Here is a 16,368-nt window from a genome sequence, read left to right as displayed (position 1 = left end):
GCACAGCTGGTTTCTTTGTATTTGTCTTGTATAGAAGACTAAGAGCAGTTGCATTGATTTTACCTGGTCCATGAACTTACCAGGGACCAAAAAGGATACTGTATAAAAGTTGTATAAATATGAGGTATTTTTCAAAGGAGCCACTGCGTCTAGATTCCCATCTAGGTTCCTATCTTATGCTCCTAAAATGCTGCGTGGCTTAGACTCACAACCCTTGACCTTCCTAATGAAGGTTCATTCTGCTAGTGAGGACTTCAGGAAATTTCAAGAATTTCTCAAAACTTAGAAAGCAGTTTCACCCCATAGAAGAACACAACTAGCTCTGGAGGCTACTTCTCTGGGCAAAACTTAGGGTGACCAGAGATGCACCCACCTTAGTAAAGGGATTTAAAAAGATGGGGAAAGCTAGGGATGTAGCTTACTTAGTAGTTGAGTGATCACCCAACATGCATTTAAAAACAACCAAACCAAACAAAAACCTTACCACAAATCTTATAAGACCCGCTCAGGCTACATAACAAGTTCAAGGCCAGCTTGGACTACCTGAGACACTGTCTCAAACAAACAATAGCAGATAAATTCACTTAACAGGACTTTTGCTTTGCTTCACTTCAGTTCTGCCTGAGATCTGAAAAAATATCTTCATGGCTCTCATTAAAGACATCGCTGTCAGTTTGAAAGTCTAAGATCTAAGCGTGGCTGGCTAAAATGAGGCTAGGGTGAAATTTAGTTTTAGATCATGGAAAACTTTCACAGCCAAATAGTTACCCTTATCTTTTGGAATCCAGTAGGGGGAAAAAGAGTGAGGTAGAGGAGCCCTACACACCAGTCTGACAGTTACAAAGGCAAAGCAGATCACTCTCTCCACATTTACTTTTTTTCTATTTTGAGGGTTTGAAAAAAAATTGTAGCTTTGTTTTTTATGACCTCATTAACTGAAATCACGTCTTCTACACTGGCTGTGTGCCTAACATTGGGCCACATCTGTAAGGCATCTGTAGTAACACTAAACAACGTCCTGGTCCTTAGCTGCTGCCTCATTCAGAAGATGTACAGTGTGTGAGTTCTTGCCTTGTCTCCTCCCTGAAGATAACACCAGTAACAGCAGTTGAACCAGTAACTTTAGGATGTTGGTGGTCTCCTACTAATATCTACAACATATTAAAGTCTAATAGTAACATACTTTGTAGATTAATCCTAAGGCACAATTTAGAATAGAATGGGTGTGAGAACATAAAGGATGAAGGGCAGGAAATGACCTCAGAAGCACAGGAAAAGAGTTTTTTGCTTTTTAGTCCCCCCCCCCTTAATGATGGTGCCTGGAAGATACGCCTAATTCAACTTCATTCCAACCAATAAAATACAGAGTTCTCTGAAGTGTTTTCTTAGATTAAGATGAAACAAACAAAAATGGATGAAGTCACTGGATCAGCAAAATGAACAACAAAAGAAGCTATTGGAAGAATTCATATATCACGGCCATGGTTAACATCAAACTTGTGTAGAGGTATGGAGTCTGCGAAAATTCTCCACACATCATCTGTAGAAGTCACCTATTCAGAGACACATTCATATCTGTAGTGTAGGGGATTGAGTACTCCCAAATTAAACACATATATATATATGTATATGTATGTATACATATACATATATATATATATGTTGAAAATATTGGCTCCTAATGACAGTTTGCTATACTCAGATCAGTGCCTTGCTCAGCCATCATCAGCTTCCTCCTTCTGTAGATGGAAACAAAGACAGAAACTCACAACAGGATGAAGTGCAGAGAGGGAGAGAGCTTGGAACAACTGGTCCTAGACGGCATGTCTCTGTGAGATTCCTCCCCTTGGGGCTCAGGGAACCCCGCAGAAGAGGTAGAAAGAGTGTAAGAGGCAGAGGGGATGGGGACCCCAAGGAAACAAGGTCTTCTAAGCACAGCAGGGCTGACTCATGAACTCACAGAAACTGGCAGCATGCACAGAGCCTGCGCCTGCATAGGGCTAAGCCAGATGGAGGGGGGCCCCAGCACTGAGAGGGGAAGTGGGCACAAGCACCCATCCCTAACCCAGAAGCTGCCTCTAATGATAACCACTTGCAAAAGAACAATTAGTTTTCTCCAATGGAGTCTCACTTGATGTACGTACAAACCACCCTCAAGGACAGTCTCCTGTGGGCTGCAGGAGATGGCCAACACAAAGCAAACTCAATGGCATTTTTGGAGGGTCCTTGTCTCATAATGCTTCGCCTGGGCATTCTTTATTATTTTTCTTTCTTTTCCCCCTTACAGTTCCTTTACATATACACACACATACACGAATGCATACACACATGCACAAGCTCATATATTTTCCACTGTTGTATTTTTATGATTTCTGTGTGTGAAATGTGCGTGTGTCTGTATCTATATATGTTTCTTGTGCTTTTTCTCCTGGTAGCTTGTTTGCTTCATTATATTCCAGTTTGTTTTTATTTCACCTTGTTATTTTTTAGATGCCTGTTTGTATTCTAATGAGAGAGGAAGAAAGGGGGTGCAGAGTTGGGTGGATGGGGTGTTGGGTGGATGTGGGAGCAACTGGGGGGAGGGAAAGCCATAGTCAGAATATATTGTATGAAGAATACACATTTTCAACTTTTAAAAAGTATTGTGATAGATTTGTGATGCATTAAAAAAAAAACATTTCTTGGGAAATTCTGCTTAAGTTTGTCTCCAGTTGGCTTGGCTATAGGTGAGAATTTTTCACTGTAAACCTGCTGTAGCTTTGAATTTTGACATATGGATGACTTAATCAATAAGTAAAAATATACTTGAAAGGTTGCATTTAACAGAAGTATGAACACAAACATGGAGTTTTAAAAGTGCGCATGTTCTATTGCAGCCTACTAATCCGGCACCAGCTAAGGGTGAATTCAGAATATTTAAGTCCCTGTAAAAGTGGAACCTATTGACAAGAATGATTCCTCCAACTATTGCTTTCATAAAGTAACCTTCTCCTTTCCAGGACCCTTGATGTGGGGAAGGAGCTACCCAAGCAGGCTGAGACTAAGAAGTCTGGAGGCTGAAAGAGAGGGCCCTCATAAAGTATGAAGTCAGTATGTAGGCTTCTCTGTGAGAGCCTAGTGAGCTCAGTGCACCTCAGTCTTTCCTCCCTAGTGTCTCCTCCTCTCCTCCCCCTCTTTCCTTCTATTCTTCTTCATCATTGTCATTATCTACTGTGATGGTAAGGATCCAATTCAGTGTCATTTATATGTATGTGATAATCAAGAACTTGACTTATGAGCTATGTATCCCTGACCCATTGTTTTTCTTAACATTCCATTGCTCTTCTTAATATCCCATTGTTTTTCTTAATGTTGTCTTTCCTACTTGCCTAATCAATTTGAGGAGCTATTGAAACCCCTTTTGTATACCTAGGATGCTACAGGATTGGCATCTTTGCCCAATACCCAGTGTTGTAGGCTCACAGTGTTCTCCTGGAGTTGTTTACTAGTCCATTTTTCTTTCCATAGGCTCCAGGCTCTTCAAGGACAGTGAGCCCGTTTTATCTTCCACTATGCCCTGAGCATAGTCCCTGACACAGCACAACCCTCAATCAATTGTTCAATGCTCAAAGCCCAGTCCTCTCTGATATCTTACAGTCTTTGACTTCAACTGAAGCCTTCAATGCTCAGCTGGGCAACCTCCATGCTACAACCTTGCAAATCCATTCAGGATTTGTATCAGCTCTGAACAGATATGCTCTAATTGTTCAGCATCTCCTAAGGAGGAGGATTCTATCATCAGAAGAGAGCTGCAAAGAGAAGTGCAGTAAACAGCAGCTTCCTCCATGTATTTAAAACAATCTCAGCTGAAGTCATCCTTCAAACTGATCTACCCCTAAGAAGATGAAAGGAAACAACAGCATTTTTCCAAGGGATTTTCTTACTTCTTTCACATTAGTTTTCAGATAGCCTCTAGAATTCCAATGCAGTAAACACTCTCTCCTCTTCAGGTCCTGGGCAAATACAAACTAAAAAGTGGTGTCAATCCATCTGATAATAATCTTGATATCAGAATATACAGCAGACAAATTCTTGATGGGAAAAGAACTGCATTTGGGTCTCACACTCTATCTATAGAGCTAGGCAGGCAGCAATTTTTCAAATACCATTTTCATTTGATATAATCCTAACAGCAACCACACTCATCTGTGCTTTCTCCCTCATTCCGTTATTATAGCCACACCCCTCTTCACTCTGTTTTTCAGCAATTTTCTTTCAGCTGACTTCCCTATCTTTATTTCTGGTCTAGACCTTTAAAAGAAAATTCTACGAAGCAAGAACCAGATTGCATGATCAGGATCCAGAGAATGGTTCAGGGAGTTACAACACATTTGACAAAGGGCAAAGTTCTTTACTCTCAAATGAACAAATACATTTCTCATTTTTAGATTTAAACATTGATTTACTTATTGTGTGTGAGAAAGCACGCAATTCCCCGGATGTATGCACAGGTAGTGCTCGGAATGCAGTCTAAGGAAATTGCTTCTCGCCTTCCACCCTGTAGGTTCCAGGAATCGAATGCAGGTCCTCAGGCTTGGCAGCAGGCAGCTTTACCTGCTCGGGAACATCATTGGCCCCTGGGTGTTTCTTAGGTGAATGAATAAAGTTGAGATTTAGAATAAATAAATTCCATCATAGGGCAGAACATGCATCCTTTAGAAAGGAGGCTTCAAAAGAGAGTTCTAACAGCCCAGAACAAGATTGGTATCAAAAGCAAAACAAATCAAAACAAAAACCAAAATAAAACAAAAACTAACAAGCCCATTATAAAATGGTACCTATAGTAGTGTCTCAACTATATTAAACATGTGTGTACATAAAAGCCAAGAAAATTCATTAAAACATTAATAATAGTGCCTGTTGGGCTAAAAATGCAAATGGTAATCTGCAGCTCTTTCTGCTTCTAAGTATCTCATGTACTTTTTCTGCAGGAGACATTATTACATTTATAATCAGAGAAAGAAACCATACAAGCTGTTTTTCTTTAGACACAGATATTTCCTTGTAGTCAGTGATATTTTCCCTTGCATCTCAGCTCGGGCAAAACTGTAGGCGCGCTCTGGGAGAAAACCTCCCACGGCCACCTGGCTCCCCTTGTCCCATGGGCAGTTCTGGCCTGGACAAGAGATAGGCGTGGGAAACTATTTCTTTTGTGCACTTTGCAGGGGCACCAAGCCCTGCACTTGCTCTTTCACTCCTGTCTATCTCCCTCAACCCTGCTGAGCATTTTCCCAGAATTATAATCCCCCGAATAAGATGTTCTGTTCTCTAGGAGTCCATAATATCCCGATTTTGGGCAACATCACAAAGGAAGAAAGCTGGCCTGCCATTCTCTCCATCTATGAGCAAAGTGGCAAAACACTGCCATAGCTATTTACCCTGGCTTTAAGAGAATCCTGCATGAGTTCATGAGGTTAGTTTTAAACTGTTGCCTAGGAACTCTCCATTTCTGCTTCTACAGAGCAAAATACCAGGAAGACATATTGCAAGGCCTAAGCCAGAAATGTCACAGGATGGATGGAATGCATTGAGAGGCAGGGTTTTTTACTTTGTTTTATTTATTTATTATTTATTTATTTATTATGAAAGACTAATTTGGAAGTGGCAGACTGTGACTGCTGACATACTGCCTTTCCTGGAGAGTAATTAGCTGACGTCAGGGGACAGATTTCAAGTCTAATGATTCTTCCTAGCAAAGGCTCCTGTAACATGTTACATGCATGCTTTTCTAGCTTAACTCTGCAGCTGTGGAGTGCCAGCACTCAGAAGCCGTTTAGTTGTGGAAAAAATACCAAATAATACCCAACTTTTCCTACCCAGTCATGTAGATAAATGTTTGCTATTATTGGACAGACTCTTCACTGAGTCTGGTCAGATAAAATTTCACACAATCCTAGATTTTGTGCCTAAAGGTCCTCTAACTTCTACAGAGTATATGAATTTCCTGATGGACCAGTGCATCTTGGTAATACAGCACTTACCATATAGCTGTTAGAGCCTGCTTGTGGAAATATCTCACCTCTGAAGAGGTTCTGTACCTAATACAGCAACTCCCACTTAGTACATGTTTGTGGAATTTGTTGCCTAACCCCAAAGTTCCCTTTTAACTGATTCCACACTATAACACAACATTGAAAATATCTGAGAGAGCATAAGGAATTTTAGAGCTGGAACAGACCCTTCTTTCTGTAGGTGGTATACACAGCACAAGGAAGCTCAACAAACCGTCTAGACTCATGAAGCACTCTGAGAAGCAATCCTCAGCACAATTTTCTTTTCAAGAGTTAAATGAACCAAAGGAAAATGGACTTTGATGTGACACTCTGGGAATGCAAATCCGTAAACCTTTAACTTCAATGCTTAACAAAATGGTGCAGCAGGCTCCCGTGGAAGGTTTTAAGTATGAGAATCACAGGCATTTGCACACTTCTCTTCCTTCTAAAAAGTAGAAAAATAAAATGAAACACGCTTTTGAAACTTTATCCATACTTTAATTTTTTTCATCCATACTTTAATTTATTTATTTATTTGTGTGCTAAGAATTCAATTTGGGGTCTTATGCCTGTTAAGGACACATTTTTCAACTGAGTTACATCTCAAACCTATTATTATTATTATTATTATTTTTTTTGAGACAGAGTCTCCTTAACCTGTCCAGGCTGGCCTCGAACTTGCCTAGAACCTGTGCTCTTTCTGCCTTAGCCTCCAGAGTAGATGGCATTACAGTTTCTGTGGCTTAACTACCAGACAAAACTAATGAACTGACAGCCTCATAACACCAAGAATTTGGGGTTTGTCTTTTTAAAAAATATTTATTTGTTTTTAATTATGTGCATGTATATATGTGTGTCTGTGCACATGCAGGATACTGAGGAGGTATTGGCCCCTCTTGGGATAGAGTTACAAGAGGTTGCCAGCTGCCCCAAATAAACTCAGGTCCTCTGCAAAAACAGTGCACACTCTTACCACCCAGCCATCTCTCCACTCCTCATACACCTGTTCTTAACTTGAGACGTTTAACACAGAATTTGGTGTTGCAGTCTCAGCCTTACCTACAAACCACAGAAAAGCAATAGGTGTGCACACAAAGGGACTCAGGGCAGCCTGCAGGAATCACATCCAAGCAAGTAGGAATCTTGTTCAGGAAAAAAGTTCCGATCTGGGCCTGAAAGTCTCCATTTTGTTGGAGGTGGGGTGGGGAGGACGGCGAGGGCGATAAAAGCCAGAGAACTTTTGTAACACTCTTGAGACGTTTAGTCTCCCAGATGCTGCCAATGTTGCTAAGTAGGACAAGCCAAGGAAGCCCACACACTTCAGCTGTGGAGCCTGCTTGTTCACTGGGCAGACAAGATGCTGAGTGGCGCAGAGATTTTCTTGTAGGCTATGGTGTTTTAATTAATCATGCATCATTTGCTGAGTGCAGGGGCCAGGAAAAGTGACTGAATCCCCACTGAGGCACATGCGTACACAGTCATAATAAAATAGAATTAGAGATTTCTCAGTGGTTAGGAGCACTTGCTGCTCTTGTAGAGGACCTGAGTTTGATTCCCAGCAGCTACATGGTGGCTCACAACCATGTGAAACTTCAGTTCCAGGGCATCCAAACACCCTCTTCTAACTTTTGGGGACACCAGGCAGGCTCACATATGGTGTGCATATGTATATTCAGGCAAACACTCATATACATAAAATAAAATTTAAAAAATAAAATATAACTGTGAAAACACAGTGACAAAAATAATTAATTAAAGTCTTAAAAAACAAAACAAAAACAAAACAAAACAAAAAAACCAATCTATGGGGGTCAGACATGGTGGTACATGTCTCTAATCCCAGCAGTCAAGAGGCAGAGGCAAGCTGATCTCTAAGTTTGAGGCTAGTTTGAACTACAAAGTGAATTCTAGGACAGCCAAGGTTATGCAGAGAAACCCTGTTTAGAAAAAAACAACACAAAAACATAGCAATAACAAAAAACAGTCAGTGGGAAGAATTTCTAAATCCCTTCCTTTTCTTTGTCAGGGGTGGGGGGCATTGACAACAGCCAGAAATTTTATTTCATAAAAACATCATAAGATACTTTAGTGAAGAAAACAAAAGTTAATTTTCATCTCTTGCTTTATTTAAAGATACTCAAGGCTAGTTTTCCCTGCCCATCTCTTCTAGCAGCAACCTTGGCCTGGTTGCCTAATCTTTTAAAAAACTGTTTCAAACAACAAAACAAAAAAGAAAACAAAACAAATCTTTAAACAGAACTGCCTAGAACATTCCTTTCTCTGTGGTTCCTTTGATGGCTACAGGACATATCCACTGCATCAAAAGGCTTCGGGAAGCCAAGGATTGGAGGGCAAGAGCAGGTCAGTGGCCATGGGGCCTCAAACTCAGCATGAGGGCTCCAAGCCCAGGCCCTTCACATGCTAGCAATTACATATTGCGTATTCGCTCTGCATGGGGTCCTGGGTAGTTGTTACTCCCACACTGTTATGCTCTGGATTGCTTTGCCACCAGCTGGGGGGGGGGGGCGGAAGGAGACAACACTTTGCTTCTCCTGCCCACAAGATTGTAAATAATTTGGTTCAGGAGCTGAATGAAGGCTGCTATGTAGCAGACTTTTTCTCTGGGGCCACCAATCAGCTCCCAAATCACGAGATAGAGACTTATTAGTTCTGAATGGTCAGCCTTATGCTTTTTCCACTAGCTCTTATAATTTAACCTGTTTCTCTTCATCTACGTTTTGCCTTGGGGCTTTTTATGAAGTCATCTAACAGCACAATTACCTACTGTGAGAAAACACACAGATGAAGTAAAAACTAATACAAAAGATTTATTAAGCAAAGGGCTTAATCTATTTACTGAAATCATACCAAAGAAAAAATATTTTCAAACATCAAACAAGTATTTCTAAGGAAGGGACCTCCTCAGTGGTAGAGCAACTGTCTAGTATAAACCCTGCTTGGGATTCACTCCCGACAGAAAAATCATCTAGAATAATGGAGAATCTAAGATGTGCAAAAATCATAATTGTAAAAGCAAATTAGCTTTTTTTTTAAAGGAAAGCTGAGTAATAAAGATAATTTAGAACTAATTTGTGTGGACATGGGCTAAAAAGCAAACAGAAATACAGATCTGAATGAAAAACAAGATCATCTGTCAACACTGAATCAACACCTCTGCAGTGTGAACCAAGAAGCAACATTTTCACATTTTACATGTTAAACCTTAAGCTGGACAGGTGCTTGTATGGGGGCAAGAACATCAAGACAAGGCCATTCTCAGGTGGGTATGGACTTCCAGCCACCCTGGCCTACTAAAGACCAGTTCCCAAAATAAGTAAGTGTGGCCCAAAACTTTTAGCCCACATGCGTTATTCTACTTTTTTGAAGCACAACCAACACTGATATTTAGAGGTCATATAAAAATGATCCCAGCCAGGTGAATAACACATACTTCATTCCCAGGGTTCTGGAGACAGAGGCAAGCAGGTATCTGAGTGTGAGTCAGCCTGCTCTACTCTGCAACTCCGGGCCCACCAAGAATACATACTGACACTGTTTCAAAGACCCTGAAACCAAGGTCAGGCATGCTGGTGTAAGCCTTCATTCCCAGCACTTGGTAATCAGAGACAGGAAGATCCCTCTGTAAGTTCAAGGCCAGCCTGGTCTACACAAGTTCCAGGACAGCCAGGGCTACATAGAAGGTGTCAAAACAAAACAAAACAAAACAAACAAAATAAAAAACCAAAACAAACCAAAAAAAAAAAAAAACCCAAGGTCTTTTTCATTATATCAAAATATTACATTTCTTTATTACTTAACCCTCAAAGGTCCTTAAAATTTGAGTGTTTCCAACAGGCACAACCTTGTATGGTATTAATAAACATTCAAATTGATTCTTCTAAAGCACTAATATTAAATGCAAAAATATTTTACTCATCCTCTCCTCATGGTAGTCAAAGTATTCCAAGTATGAAACTTTGCAAATATTTCTATTATGGCTACCAGAACAGACTAGTTCTATGAGGACAGACATTTTCAGAACATGCTGTTATATCATACAAATAAAGAACAACAAATTGAACAAAAAATTCAGTCCTGTGTAAATTTATTCACCACACATATTCTGAGTGTTCTTTAAATATTAATACTGAACAGAAAGCAGATCCCTGAGCTAGGGCTAGCAGGGGTGTGGGTGGGTGAGGGGTTGGAGAGTCCAATGTGCAAGAGGTCTGATGTCAGGTCCCTGTGTGAGGAGATGTGCATGGCAATTTCATGACTTCTTGGAACTCTTTAGAACAGGTGGTAAGTCGCCAGATACAAATTACGGTTTCTGAGATACTATGTGGACAGAGGATATTATTCAGTTGAAACAGTTACACTGCATGTAGCTCTTAAGGTTAGGGAATCATGAGAGTAGACAGAGCACATAATGGTTTCTATGAGTGTCTAATACGGAAATGCAAATGTTTGTAGATACTTCACAGACCTTTTTGACTATCTTCCTCTTGCTGCCTTGGTGGGCAGATCTTCTGTCTACATGGGGGGTCTATCACCACCCATAGACACAAGGGATCACATCCCAGCACTTGACTGCTCAAAGATGTTCCTCATAAGGGTCCAATGTGTGACTTGCTGTGGTTAGATCCAGATGACCATAGTGGCTGGGGGATACCTCCTCAAGGAGCTGATTATGCTTTTGGCCAAGGTATTTCTGAGACATTTAATGACCTCACATCTTTGTTCAGAGCTGGTGGTGGAGGGTGCCATGACCAGAATGTAGTGACAGTTTTCAGTGCTCCAAACCATTGCTCTCGTGGTAACCAAGCTGCAATCACAGAACTTGACGACACTCTTAAGTATTCTTACACTTTGATCCAGCTCCTCATAGAGATGAGCCACTTGCACACACACATTTACACACACACACTCAGACCAAACACACAAAGTGTGTAGCATGAATTATGCCATTCAGTATTTCTCATTGCTAGTAACAAATATCATATTAGAGTTAGGTTTAGTCCATGCTGACTCTATATCTGTTGATAAAGTTATAAAGAATAGAGGAAATCCTTTGCCTGTTTCCTGAACATTTTTACTGAGTACCATGGTAGGCACTGTGGCATAGAGAAACAGTCCAGACTGTGGCAGAGACTGTGGACTCGGGGGCTAACTCTTCTGACTCTATAATTTACTAGCAGGATGATATTATGCATGCTGTTTAATCTCTCAGTAACTCAGACTTCTCAGATTGGATAGGCTATAACTCATAGAAATGTCATGATGATCAAATGAGCTAATGTATGTGGAGCTCTTACAACACCACTCACTACATCTTACATGCTGTTATTATCCTTACTGGGAACTGAGATGAGGAGAAGGGGAACTAGTCAGGACAGGAAGTGACATCAAGAAACAAAAGATGCTGACAGCAGGTTCAGAAGTGCGGAAGGGAAATATTTTCCATATCTGGTTCCTACATCGAGAGCTCATTTCCTGTACACCATGACACCCTTTTATTTTTTAAGACAAAATTTATTATGTAGCTCCAGCTGGGCTTAAACTCATAATTCTCCTACATCAGCCTCCTGAGTGCTTAGATTATTGATGTGTACCACAATACCTGGCAGGACAACATATATAAAACTCTCTCTCTCTCCCTCTCTCTCTCTCTCTCTCTCTCTCTCTCTCTCTCTCTCTGATGCTTTAAAACAATTTCATATATTCCATCTCATTTCAGTATCAGCAACCCAGAGAGGCAATGTCTCTTATAAAACTCCGGAAAGACTTCTAACTCTCTTAGGAAATGGGAGGTCAGGCTGTAGGAAAAAACCCAGCATAGAAGAGTATCACATCCCCTATTTCCCAGGTGTGTTTTAAGAGCTACGGTTGTTGGGCTTGTCTACATGTCATCAGAAAGTAACATGCCGGCAAGTCATTGCCTAAGATGCATGTGCATACTCACTGAATACAATTCGTACTCCTTGGTGGTGCCAAGCATGTTTTACATGTCTCACCTGGCTTTTGTTGTATAACAAATGTTTTACTTTTTAACATTCATGCCAATGCATTTTCTCTAATGATCCCAAGAGACACCCAAGATAGCAAGGCAGTATTTTATAGATTAGAAATATTTAAAATACCATTAGGGGGCATAAAACATAATCTCTAGCTGGGTGTTAGGAAATACATATCAGATACATTAATAGCTTGCTACTTGTGATAGTTGTCAACTTCACTCAACATCACCTGGGGAGAGAGTCTCAATTAGAGTTTGTTCAGACGAGGTTGGCCTGCACATGTCTGTGGGTGGTTGTCTTGGTTGTCTTCAGTGATGTGAGAAGACCCAGTCTGAAAGCAGCAGTACCAAGGTTTTAGGAGACGGACTGTAAAAGAGCGGACAAAGATAGATGAGCATCAAGCATGCCTGCACTTGTTTCTCTCTGAATTTGATTATGGATGTCCTGTGACCAGTTATTTTAAATTCTTGTTACTTTGACTTCCCTGTTGTGATGGGCTGTAACTGGAATTATATATTAAATATTCTCTTCCTCCCCAAAGCTGCTTTTTGTGGTGGTATTTTATCAGAGAAACAGAAATGAAACTGGAGCATTGATATTAATTAAAATAACTAACACTTATTCCTTAAAAATGTCTGGCTATATGAGGAATCCTGTGACTTTTCCTGAGGAAATGTACAAATGTTTCCTCAGCATAGGCAGGGCACTGACAGCAGACCAAGGAAATGATTCCTCCAAAGGCTAGTATAGTGAATGAGAGAGTTTATTGGGTTGCTTACATTAGTATGGCTATGTGGTTCCTTATAGCACCATGGATAACGCAACAGTAGCTGCATAAACAAAAAGCCCACCCAGCATGGACGACAACTCACAAAACCTGTATCTTTAGAGTTCCAGGCCAGATGAGGTGTCTTCTTTCCCCAGGAATTGTTTACTGCTTTCATAACCTTGGTGAAGGGCTTTGTGAATCCTGTTCCCTTAGAAGGTTCCAGCCTTTAGCCTCCTAAGTTTCACTTCTTTTCTAGAATGTTCCTGTTTTATTTACTTCCAGAGACTTATGAGCGCCCCCCCCCCCAGAATGGAATGTTCCGATTTATAGGAAATAGCCACACAGCACATCTCTCCTTCCTCTAGCTCTTAGATTCTTTCCACCCACACTTCCTCGATTTTCCCTGAGGTTATTTTTCTCCACCCATGGATGAGCACTGGGACACTGCCATAGCAACAGTCATCTATCTGCAAGAGCTTGACTTTTGAGTCTCCACATTTCACAACCCATTGCAAAGTCTCTCTCCACTATTAATTGGGTCTGACAGCAGTAGTAAGGTGTTTAACAGGCACATCACATTTACTTAACAAAACAATAGCACTGACCTTGCTTTGAGGTCCGTGTCCTCCAATCATGGCTTTTGCTCCAGTTACCGTGTCATATATGAGTTACTGCCTATGCAACAAGCTTTATATCCAATCCAAAAGCAGTTAGCAACATTTATAACAGTCATGCCACTATTGTATCAGTGGGCTCATATTTTGGGCATCTGGGTGCTATAAAGTGGGATTCACAGCTGAGCAGAACTTTTGGTGACAATTCTCCCCAGCATCTTGTATGGCATCTTCTGTCATTATGAAAGAAAGATAGCAGGAAAGAAGCTTCCAGTTATGTAAGGAGTACGGTTTTTCTGCCTGCCGCCGCTGGTCTTGTCCCGCCGCCGCGCCAGCCCCAAATAATGCACAGAGACTCTGTATTTGATATAATGCTATTGGCCAGGTGCTAGTTTCTTATCAGCTATCTCTGTCTTAATTATTAACCCATTTCTATATATTTCCATGTGGTCTTACTGAGAGCGGAGGAATGGCGGTTCTGTTCTCTCCAGACTCTCCATCCTGACTCTCCTTACAACTTCCTATTTCCTCCTTGTCTCCTAGTCCCTCCTATCTTCCTTTTCTATTGGCCAACAGTGCTTTATTCATTAACCAGTATAAGAAACATATACAGAATGACATCCCCCATCACAGTTATGTCTTGCAATCAGAACATAGTGTGTTCAGCAACAGCGACTTAACACATGTAGCAATCAAACAAAAGCAAAGTGATAAGTAGTCTTACTAGCTTGTGGGATCTCCATGATCCTTTCTTAGAGCGGTTGGGTGGGATTGCTGAAGGCTCACCATCATCCATCCCAAGTATGGGCCAGTTATGGCGGCTAGGGGGTGCTAATGTGAAACTTGAGCAAGGTCCAATATAGAACAAAAATATCCTGATGCTTCTAACAATTGTTTTTTTCTGAAAGCAATGTTGGGTAGACTAACACACACACACACACACACACCACTATCCTGTCTATCCAGCTATGATCAAGCTCCTGTTGTTTTCCATGAGATAATCTTACTTTCTAATCCTGAGGTACTGCTATTATGGGACTATTGACAAGAGCTTCACATTGCATGCCAACAAGGCTTCAAATTTTTAAAAGAAATTTCAGTACATTATCTGGGATTGTCCTCATAAGGTAGGTGATCATAATTACTGCCACTGCAACAGTATATCATTTCACCATCACGGTAATTCTGCAGATTATAGGAATTCTGTCTAGAGAGGTTAAGTGAATTCTCAAGAACAATTTGGTCAAGACAGGATGAAGCCAAATGCTCGCAGTGGTTCAGATTGAACCCAGAGAAGAAGAGAGGACATGAGTGAATTCTTTCATGAGATAGCACAATTGCCAAGATTCCAATCCAGTGGTTCTGAAACAGGCCATGTACTATTTCATCTTTTTAGAACATACTGTGTTTACTTGAACCCTAAAGATGTGAAGATTTGGAGGTAACAACACAGAAAGAAGTGGGCCAATAAAATCTTGAAAAATGCCACGGCATTCATGGCCACTCCTGCACAGTTCTGGGTGTGGGAGGAAAACAGTGACCTTCATTACAATGGACAAATGGGGCATTCAGCAGCCAGGATAATAGGAACGCTGTGGTTACTCTGAAGAAAGTCTTCCCTCTGCTCAGTTTCAGATGATTCAGGACCTGTGTCTTCCTCCCTTTGTCTTGTGTTTTGCTACTTCAGAAGCCAGCATATCAACTTCTCAAAGAAACCCTCCCATTATCAGTCGGAATGGTCACAAGCCTTCTTTTCCTCCCTTCGCCCTCAAGGCTCACACTATCCAGAGAGGTCTTTGTGGTCAGTAAAACATAACAGTTCAGCAAGGAAATGTTTCTCTCTCTCTCTGCTTGGCACCCTAGAAAGTGGAAATTAAAAGAATGCACTTCCTGTTTGAAATGAATGTAGAAAATCACCAGATAACATTTTAATGGGACAGAGACCTGGGCAACACTATGTATGAACAAGCTCTTTTTTAGACAGTCACCTCCCTATCTCTAGGCTGGTTTTGTTTCTGCTCAGCCTTTAGGATCAGGCTGTATATAATATTGTCAACCACTAGGCGAGTTGGAGCATTCAAAAAATACAGGAGTCATACAATGAGCCAAAATTCTCAGCTCTAATATGCCTAGGAATGATACCCAAAGCAGATTTTCTGAAAATCATCAAACTCATTCTCCCAAATTCAAACAAATCTAAGTGAGTCCACTAGTAATTGAAGAAACAAAGAGATTTAATGACTGAGCACTCAACATTTTATTCAGTGTTGGAATAGGGAGCAGGCCGTTACAAGTTATTAAAAGGAGGAACTCAACAACGGAAAGGCACTAGGAAGTCCATTTTCATAACTGGTTAACGATGTAGGCAGAGTGCAGTAACTCTATGCACGAGTGTATGGATGGTGCCACGGGACCTCAGGGTAAGGCAAGAGAACCTTGAGGTAAAGATGCGAGGGAAACCTCCCTGCTAAGATTTGTGCTGAGAGTTTTTAAGTGAGTGAGCTGGAGTAAAAGGTTGATTGGGGGGAGTGGAGTGGATACTGTCACTCTGCCCTCTCAGCCACTAGTGTGCTCTAGATGTCATTCTGTCTCACTCCCCTAGCATACTTCCTGGAAGAGAAAGAAATGAGCTGGCATTGAGTTCTTCAATGACATTCCCATTTACCACTACTCCCTCATTCATTCACTTAACAGTTTTGTAGTTTTTTTTTTTTCCACAAAAGTGTTTGGGGTCCTGTGATAGGTCATGGAAGAAAAATCCTCATTTTGTGTCCTTGAAGGGTTTAGGTCAGAGGCAGAGATGCAGCTCAGGTGGTAGAATGTATGGCTAGTACGCACCAACAAGATCTAGGTTCCAACCCACCTGAGGGATGGCATTGCCCGAAGTAGCACAGGCCCTCCTCTACACATGAGCAATCAGTAAAATGCCCCGTAGA

At 41.0% G+C, this 16,368-nt stretch overlaps 1 pseudogene; it reads left to right on the top strand.

The window, feature by feature from the left end:
• The first annotated feature begins 9,245 nt into the window (after nt 1–9,245).
• On the top strand, nt 9,246–11,909 carry LOC127221275 (serine/threonine-protein phosphatase 2A catalytic subunit beta isoform-like; annotated as a pseudogene).
• The last annotated feature ends 4,459 nt before the right edge of the window (nt 11,910–16,368 follow it).

Source organism: Phodopus roborovskii, unplaced genomic scaffold (assembly GCF_943737965.1).
Source record: "Phodopus roborovskii unplaced genomic scaffold, PHOROB, whole genome shotgun sequence".
NCBI classification, from domain to species: Eukaryota; Metazoa; Chordata; class Mammalia; order Rodentia; family Cricetidae; genus Phodopus; species Phodopus roborovskii.
Note: the sequence above shows the minus strand (reverse complement) of the source record. Positions and strands in the feature narration are given on the sequence as shown.